We start from the raw sequence: 9483 nt of genomic DNA, 5'->3' as shown, positions 1-9483 counted from the left end.
AGGGGACCTCAGGTCTCCACATAGGAAAACCCTTGGGGGTGGAGACACTGGAGTTGCTGTAACAGGGAATCAACTTTTCCATCTGGTCTCACTTGGTAAGCATGTGGGTGACTCTCTTTTGCCAATATATGACTAAGAATTACACAGGAACTTTTCTTGGGCTAAAGCCTACCCAGGCCAAAGTGGTCTTGGGATGATGATGGCACGTTCTCATTTTAATTAGTGTAAACCGACTATTAAGAGTTTGTTCCCATGGCTTTCTCAGAATGATTGACTGAGTCTGTTGATAAGAACTTGTAAACTCAAGAAACTTAAAGATCATGAGCAAATATCTAAATTATGATAAATTAACAAAGTGAAATAATATCTCCAACAAAAGAAAGACAGTTGTTCCCCTCCAAATAGACATGCTAGTATTTGATTTCTTTATTGCTGGGGAGATGCTTTCATTAATATAGTGTTAAGTATTTAAAATGAAAACCTGTTTGCTTGAAACCCTGTTTGTAATTCTCAGCTGTTATTTCTGAATAATATTTGAGAAACTTTTGCTTCTGACAGGAAACAATATACAATATTTTGCCTTAGTAACTCTGAAATGATGAAAGTGGGTAAGTGGGGACAGAGACTGGCCTCAAGACAGGTTCGGCAGTCATGATATCTGTATAAATTATAAACCTAGGATTTTTTTCTTTTCTTTTCTTTTTTTTTTGGAACCTCAGATATTTTTATATCATAAGATTTAAACATGTCCTTCTCTGTGTTCCCATTTGCTGTATTTATATAAAGTTAGGAATTTAGGGACTTAACAGGCAGTTGGGATATCATGGTAGATATTTTGTCTTGTATATTTAAGACTCATGCTTGATATCTGGCACTGCAATAAAGAATACACACACACACACACACACACACACACACACACACACACACACTTGGTTTGTAACTATTTTCTGACATGTTCTAGGTTTCCCTTCCTTCCTTCCTTCCTCCCTTCCTTTTTTTCATTTTCATTTTATTATTTCTTTTACAGGGTTCCCCTCTAACTCTGACTATCCTAGAACCTACTCTGTAAACTTAGGAGGCCTCCAACTTGGAGATTCCCTGCCTCTGCCTCCAGAAGTGGATGCTCACAGTCATTTCTAAGATGGAACACAGGGCCCCCAATGGAGGAGCTAGAGAAAGTACCCAAGGAGCTGAAGGGATCTGCAACACTAAAGGAGGAACAACAATATGAACCAACCAGTACCCCTGGAACTCATGTCTCTAGCTGCATATGTAGGAGAAGATGGCCTAGTTGGCTATCACTAGGAAGAGAGGCTCCTTGGTATTGCAAACTTTATATGCCCCAGTACAGGGGAATGCCAGGGCCAAGAAATGAGAGTGGGTGGGTAGGGGAGCAGGGCGGGGTGAGGGTATAGGGAACTTTTGGGATAGCATTAGAATTTTGAAATGTATATAAAGAAAACATCTAATAAAAAATTATTCGAAAAAAAAAGTGTGGCCCCCTCACCACCCAGCTTTCTTTGTTTTTACTTTCTGTACTGGGCAGAAGGTTTTCCCATTGCTGTAAGACATTTTTCTGCTCAGGCTTTTATTGCTTGTGGCTTTGGTGATGTATTCAAAATTCAACTCTGTCTGTATTTTCCTTAGCACTTTTAATGTTTGGGGTATTTTAGTTATACTGTTAATCCATGTTGAATTACTTTTATTAAAATACTTTATTTTATGAGAATTTCATGTTTGTGTGTGTGTGTGTTATATCTACCCATCACATTGTCTCTCCAACTCCTCACAGATCCCAACAACACATCCTTATTCCAACTTGGTGTCTCTGAGTATCTCATTTGATATGATAATGATGCTAAAAGAAAAAAAAAAACCAAAAGGCATGGAATTAATCAGAGAGTTTTGAACAAATGAAATACAAATGAGAGATGAAACACTTTACAAGAAATGTTCAACATCTTAAGTCATCAGGGAAATGAAAATTTAAAAGTACTTTGAGGTTTCTTCTTACCCAGTTCAAACTTAAGATAAATTTTAAAAAGAAGGAAAAAGAAAAAAAAAAAAAAAGAAAAGAAAAAGATTAAAATGCCAGAATGAAAGTGGTGAAAGAGGAACATATATTCACTGCTGACAGGTTGTAAATTGGTGCAGTGGCTGTGTAAATCAGTGCAGCCGTTCCTCAGAAAGCTAGGAATACACCCATAGCATGATCCAGCTATCCATCTTGGGTATACATCCAAAGGACTCTAAACCCTCCTCTTCCGTGTTCATTACTGCTCTATTCACAACAAAAGCCAGGAGATGGAAAAAGGCTAGATGCTACCAACTGATGAGTGGATGATGAAACTATAGTACATTTACACAATGAACTATTTATTTTTCAGCTATTAAGAAAAATGAAATTAAGGAACTTGCAGGCAAATGGATAGAACCAGAATAAATCACCCTGAATCAGAAAACCCAGAACCTAAAAGACAAACATTGTTTTATCTCAGTTTTGGATGTTTGCTGTGAATCTTTACATGTGTGTGTTTCATTTGTAATACTCATGGAGATCAGATAATTACTAACACATGATATGCATGAATATATGTGTGTATGTGTGTTACAAAGGTATATGAAATGCATAAATATATCTTGAAAGGAGCTCACACTGAGCTAGTTAACCAATAGTGGGGCAACAATACCTATACTAGACCACAAAGGCTAATATATAAAATCCCCATACAATAAATGGATAGAACTGGAATTAATCACCCTGAACCAGAAAACCCAGACCCTAAAAGACAAACTTTGTTTTATCTCAGTTTTAGATGTTAGCTGTGAGCTTCTTTTGGTGTTGTTGGTCAATAAATTCTGATAGAACCCAAATCTTACAAGCTATTACCAATGTTCTTGATGATACTCCAGAACTTGTCAGTAAGATCCTTTTGCTTAGAACACATATTTGACTCATAGAACATGGAGAAATTCAGCCACTACTGACCTGGAATCAGTGCTTTTTTTTTTTTTTTTAAATTCACCACTTATTGAACAGTATATCGTTTCCATATTTTGGGTTCACAGAATGATTCTAGAAGATGAATTGGACAATAATTATGTGTTCATTTGTTGGCTCTCCATTTTGCTCAATTGGTGTATGCATTTGTTCTTCTACTGAGAGGACTGAGTTAGTCAGAGCCAGGGTGACTCAATGACAGGCTGCAAACCCGCACCTTGGGTGATTAGGCCAAAGTTTCAGTTTCCCAAAACTGGAAAAGTCCAAAACAAGCCAATTCCAGGAAGAAAAAAATATGTCCCCTCCTGCAAAGGGCAGCGAATCTGGAAGCTGGTAACCTAGTTTGAACCAAGTATAGTTAATCAGCAAAAGTCCCCCAAGTCCCCCAGAGCCTTAACCAATCACAAAAAGACCTATAGTCATGGAGGTAGAGCCAACCAATCAAAGGAAAGAAAGGTAAAAATCACCCAATTCTACCTTAACAGGCTTTAAATTAACCCTGCAAAGTCTACACCTCTGTCTTCCATGGCAATACATGGTAGACACCTGCATAAAGGTTGTCTGCAGAGTAAAGACTCTTTGCTGTTGCACACTATTTGAGTCTGGGATATTATTCTTCATGAATCATTGCCCCTTATACTATCAGGACCACACAATTTGATCATTATAGCTTCTAATATAATTTGAAGTCAAGTAATGAAGATGCCTTTAGTTTGAGTAATTTAATATTTCAATATTTATATATTTAGGGTCAGGGTTATAAACTTTGCTTTTATTTCCTCAGATGGAGGGATGAGAGAAGAACCATACCCAAGTTGTGCACATACATGGCTCACACTGAACTCAGAATTCTTTCTGTGTTCTATGTATTCTCCATAGAATCTTATCTTCCAAGTTGACTAAGCCAGTCTTACTGAATTGTTCTGCTTGGCTTTATATAAAATTTAGCAATATGTTCTAATCTTTTGGTTCCTTCTCATTCTCTGGCTCATTTTGTCTTCACCTGTGTCTTATGACTCTCTGCCACCTATCTTTGTAAAACAGTCCTACTAAAACTAACTCTCTCTCTCTCTCTCTCTCTCTCTCTCTCTCTCTCTCTCTCTCTCTCTCTCCCTCCCTCCCTCTCCCTCTCCTTCCTCTCTACTCTTAAGCAGCCTCTCTTTGTCTCCTGTTATCCTGTGAGTTGACAGATCCAATTTCTGACTTATTCTGTCAAATCTTTCTCTGATTAATAACTTTATCTACTCCTCAATTAGGGGTCACTTTCAAACATGGGTGTTTACTTCTACAAACTAACCTTGCCGTCATTGTTAGGCATTAAAGTGTGTACTAAGAGAGTGTCTGTATTCCAGCCAGATCATTCTATAATCCAGAGCATGTTTGCATTCTAGCCAAATGTGATCTGAAAACTTTGGATGGAACTCCTTGACAGAGCAGCCATGTTGGTTGATTAAAATTCCTCTATAAGTATAGTGACACATGAATATCAGCTATGATTTTATTATTTTAAAGAATACACGTAGATGTTGTTTGTAATTGAAACTATTACTTTGAACAGCAAGTTCATGTTAATTGTATTTGTTCTGATAAATTAACTATCAAGCCTAAAAAAAACTTTAGTAATCTTTCCCATATTCTGACACATATGTATGTGACAAAAGTTTTTTTCAAAGAAGATAGAGCCAGTTTTACTTTATTTTATTTTTATTTTTTCATTTTTGGCAAATACTAGTGGGATGATCAGTCCTCAAATAGCTAGGTCAGGTAGAAAGAAATTCATAAACTCAAGCTCATTTGTTATACACCACCATTGATTAAGAGTCAGAGATGGGTGGTGGGAACCCACATCTTTAATGCAAGCACTTGGAGGCAGAGGCAGGTGGATCTCCGAGTTTGAGGATAGCCTGATCTACACAGCAAGTCAAGGACATCCAGAGGTACACAGGAAAACCCTGTGTCAAAAACAAAAGCAAACAAACAAGCAAACAAGAGAGAGAGAGAGAGAGAGAGAGAGAGAGAGAGAGAGAGAGAGAGAGAGAGAGAGAGATTTTTGAGCCCACGAAAAAGAAATACTCAGGTAACTTAGTTTCCTCGGCTCCCTTTGCCTCCTTGATATAGTAGTGAAGGGAAATTAAAGTGATGGAGGGCCAGCCTGTTCATATCAGATATGCTGATAAACTGTGTAAGCTGAGAGTCCATTTAAGTCATCACTTCCTCAGACTGGGAAAAGATAAACGGAAGGAGTTGGCTTTTACAGCAGAAAAACACCTCCTCCTTCAAGTTTTCTGCCAGAATGAGTAGTTTCCTTTTAGATTTATGGCTTATAATCTTTATGCTCTTATGGATGCGGAAGAAATTAAAGACAAGCCGATATTTTTTTTTTTACATTTCCATAACATTTTAACATTTAATAGAAACTATACACAGTAATTTCACTATATTTTACGTGGAGGATTCGCCACAGAAATGTGCACTAGTAAGAATGAGGAGAGCCGAGACCTGTGGGGTGCTTTTCTCAGTCAACGTTCACTAGGAAAAAGGGTTTATATTGCCTAATTATGTGGAGCAGAGGAAAGGCTTAGAAAGAAGCCTTTAGATACAGCTAGCCAGACACTAACAACCAACACATGAAGAGCACCGTTCTTGAGCACAGCTCTGCCTAAACATCCATGTGGATTTCTGTCCACAGCTTAGGAAGTCCCATTACAAAAATGTCTCTCTCCGAGGCACAGTCCCCTATATGCATTGCATCCCAAAGGCAGGAATTGCCTCACGCTCTTCATTGAAAAAAAAAATCCCAAAACTTAAATACTAAAGATCCATTCTGCACAAACTTGGATTATGTTTGTCTATAGTGCTCTAAATTCCTGAAGGAAACAATGAGAGATGAACAGAGATACGCTTGTCTAAAGAATGAAAAGTTCAAATCCAAAGGCAAACAGTTCCCAGAATGAATTGTCAACTGATAGAAGTGGGTTCTGGTTTTCTATTTACAGTAGTCAATCCACATTGAGGGAATGGTGCACAGACTCTATATTTCGAGGTCCCTGGGATCTGCACCCAGCCCCAACCAACTGCATTTGCCCTGGGCCTCTGGCAGTTTCTGTGACTGAATGATCTTCAAGAGTTAGTGAAGGGTCGAAAAGCAAGGGCGACAGAGGTTATGACATACCATCACCCATAACACCCAAGTCCTACTCAGGTTTATAGATTTGAAGAGACAACTGGAAATGCAACAGACGGCAGGGAACCTCAGAAAGGCTTACAGGAACTGTGTTTGTTGCAGGGTACCTCTTCAGATCACTGGCAACATTTGAAGAGAACCTGATTTGTATCCTGGCAGATATGGGTAAGGAAGTGTCTGCTCATCAGAAGAGCCTGATTGGAGCAGTGAACATTTTCCACAAAGGCTAAGCATCTCTGACTGGAATGAGTGGTACGAGCCTGGTGAGCAGCCCCATGTGTGGCCATCATTCTGCATTCCCTCAGCTGCCTTTGCACTAAGGCTTCTGCTCCATTGTGCTGACAGCATCACCTAAGACATTTTAGTTGCTTTGAATTCTCTCTCTCTTTAGCCAAAAGTCCCTCAGAGCCAGTCGGGAGACTACTACCTAAAGCTTCCTGTTCCACTTTTTGATTATGTAAATAACTGCGCTTCTTCTCTTTGAACAGGTGTTGCAGTCGCTGAAACTGATCAGTGTACAAAGATTGCAAACAAATTTGCTTTTCTTTCATAATAAGAGCCACTTCTTCAGCTGCATAGACACCAGCATGTGTTAGGGGACCTTCTCCATCACTGTCTATCCTTTTACCTTCACCTCTCCATGTCTGATCCACAGTAAAATGTCCATGGTCCCCATCACTCCAGTTGTCTTCAAGAATATGCTTAATCTACATTAACTCCTGCCACTCCAGACGCATTGACAAATAAGAATGGTATCAGAGATGTGCATTGTTAAATGCAGAGTCAAAGCAGGCAGGACCATGTGTTTCTGGAGACATAATCCATCTTCTCAAGAGATCCTGTAAAGCAATGGGCAAGTATCTGTGGAGGACAGAAGGACCCTTGTGAATGGAGAAGTTGAGAAAGCTTGGTTTCCACAGCTAATCCTCATTGTCTTTCCGTCTCTGTGTCTTTGCCTTTGTCTCCTCAATGTTTCCCTTTTAGAATACTATCATCTTAAAATTTTCCTCCAGTAAAACACAGAAACCAAGCCCAACACACACACACACACACACACACACACACACACACACACACACACACACACACACACACGAAACCCTAAAACTAGTTAACTTCACAGATTACTGATGTCCCATAACTTATACTGGACTGTTAGTTTGTTTTACATATTAGCCAAAGCTTTGAAATGTTTTACAATTTTCTTACCCTTCAGAATTATTCATAAACTGCAATACTTTGGGGATGCTAGAAGAACAAGCGCTAAGTAGACATGAAGTCTAACTAATGCTAAACAAAACAAAACTTCTGGTCAGCTATTCTTATTATCAGCCTGAGTGTAAATCAGGCATTTCCAACTTTTTAATACTGTTAACTAGATCTGGAGGAAAACTGACTGTGTACTTGTATGGCACACTTATTATCCCATTGTGCACCCTATTAATTTCAGGGGCAAAGTGACTCTTGCTATAGAGTCATCAAATTACCAGATTCTAATTCTTTTTCAAGATTCTTTGGATGAGTATAGCAATTTCAAGAGATCCATTCAAGACATGGCTGCTGAACTCAAGTGGTGAACCGATGTTTAAAAGTCACCTCTTTCAGACTTCTTACTTTCCTTAAGTTTGGACTAGCTTTCTGAGAGTAAGTATTAGAAAAACAGTAATGTCTTACCAAAGAACTCGATCATTTAAAAGGGATATATAAGGCAAACATTTTGATTTCTGTAATTAGCCATAAAGGTAAGTTGTGCAAAGGTATTTATTTTTTCACCTCAAAACTTCAGCAAGTATTTGTAAATGATCAATGTACATTCTTTTATTATTATTACTTTAGTTTCCTCATAGTTGTTAAAATTAATCTAGTGATTAATATTAGGGAAGTTTCTAGAATCTCTTGATAGTTCTTATCATCTAAACAGGTTGATGCCAATGTAATGTTCTCATCGACTGCCTATTTGTAGATGGACAGCAAAGGTTAAAGATGGGAGTGGAAGTAAGTCAAACTCCCTAACTGATAAGTGGAAGAAAATAGTTGGCTGTCAGTAGAATGGCTCAGATAGTAATGGTATTAGTATCTGAGGCTGCCAAACCTGACAACCTTAGTTCAGTCCTCAGACACTATATTGTGGATGGAAAGAACTAGTTCCTAAATAGTTGTCCTCTGACCTCCACAAGCATATGACTACCCACAGACATGTATGCACACAACATAAGTAAATAAACAACAAGCAAATGAACAAGTAAAATTGAACAGAAGATAAGATTTCTGCTGAGGTGTTTGAAGGTTATAAAATTATTCGTGTGAACTTTTCGAATAAGTTGTACACCCAAAGTCTGAGGTGGAAAAATTATCTCATCTTAAACTGTAAAAAATCACGAAGGAAATATATTGGCTGCTTCTCAAGAAAAATTGTTTTATGATCTAAGGAACACCTAAAAGATACCATCAATCACTCAAGAAATTTGAAAAGTCCAAGATATTAAAGTATTTTCAGCTAAATGTCTATCTGACACTTTTCATCAAAGTTAGCAGAGGGAATGAGATTCTGGAAGGCCATTGGTATTCCTACTCTTTCTTGGACACCTGAGTGGTTCTCTTAGTTCCAAGTTCCATGGAATAGTACCTATTACTACAGCAGGTATTGTCACAGATGCAATGGTTTTGCACAACTGAGAACACACACTCTTGGATCTTTTATAATGCACAAAATCAAATCAGACCTTCAATCTGGAAGAATGATTTATCTGTATTACCCTGAATGATAAGAAAAGTTTCCCATTGTCCCAGAAAGAGACACTACATTTCTCAAAGCTGTCCACTTACTGACATTTTTCAAAGGATTTTTCCCCTGGGGAAATGGAGGTAATTACTGTTTTGTTTGTAAGATGTTCAGGAACTTGAGTGGCAGGCCTGAGATGTCTCATTGGGTAAGGGTATAGCAGATGACCTTGTGATCTTGATGCCAAGGAGACAGAAACAGGAGCATCACTATGGCTTGAAGGCTAGCCATTCTATCCAGTCTCAAACTCAAGGTCCTGGAAAAAGCCTGTCTCAAGCAAAGAAGGGAGTATGATTGAGAAAATCCCTATGTGTCATATTATAGCCTCCACATGTCCACATGAGACATAAGACGTGCACCCACATTACACATCAAATACAAACATATATAATCTCTCTCTCTCTCTCTCTCTCTCTCTCTCTCTTTCAGACACACACATGCACACATACACGCACACACACAGAGATACAAACAAACATGGGAAGCTTGAGGAAAGTTTTCTCTTACAATCAG

The 9483-nt window shown here is 38.4% G+C and overlaps 1 pseudogene; it reads right to left on the bottom strand.

Annotated features, from left to right (window-relative positions):
* Positions 1-5962: 5962 nt before the first annotated feature.
* Positions 5963-6880, bottom strand: Gm19921 (annotated as a pseudogene).
* Positions 6881-9483: the final 2603 nt, after the last annotated feature.

This window comes from Mus musculus, chromosome 8, assembly GCF_000001635.26.
Source record: "Mus musculus strain C57BL/6J chromosome 8, GRCm38.p6 C57BL/6J".
NCBI classification, from domain to species: Eukaryota; Metazoa; Chordata; class Mammalia; order Rodentia; family Muridae; genus Mus; species Mus musculus.
This window is presented reverse-complemented; position numbering and strand designations above follow the sequence as displayed.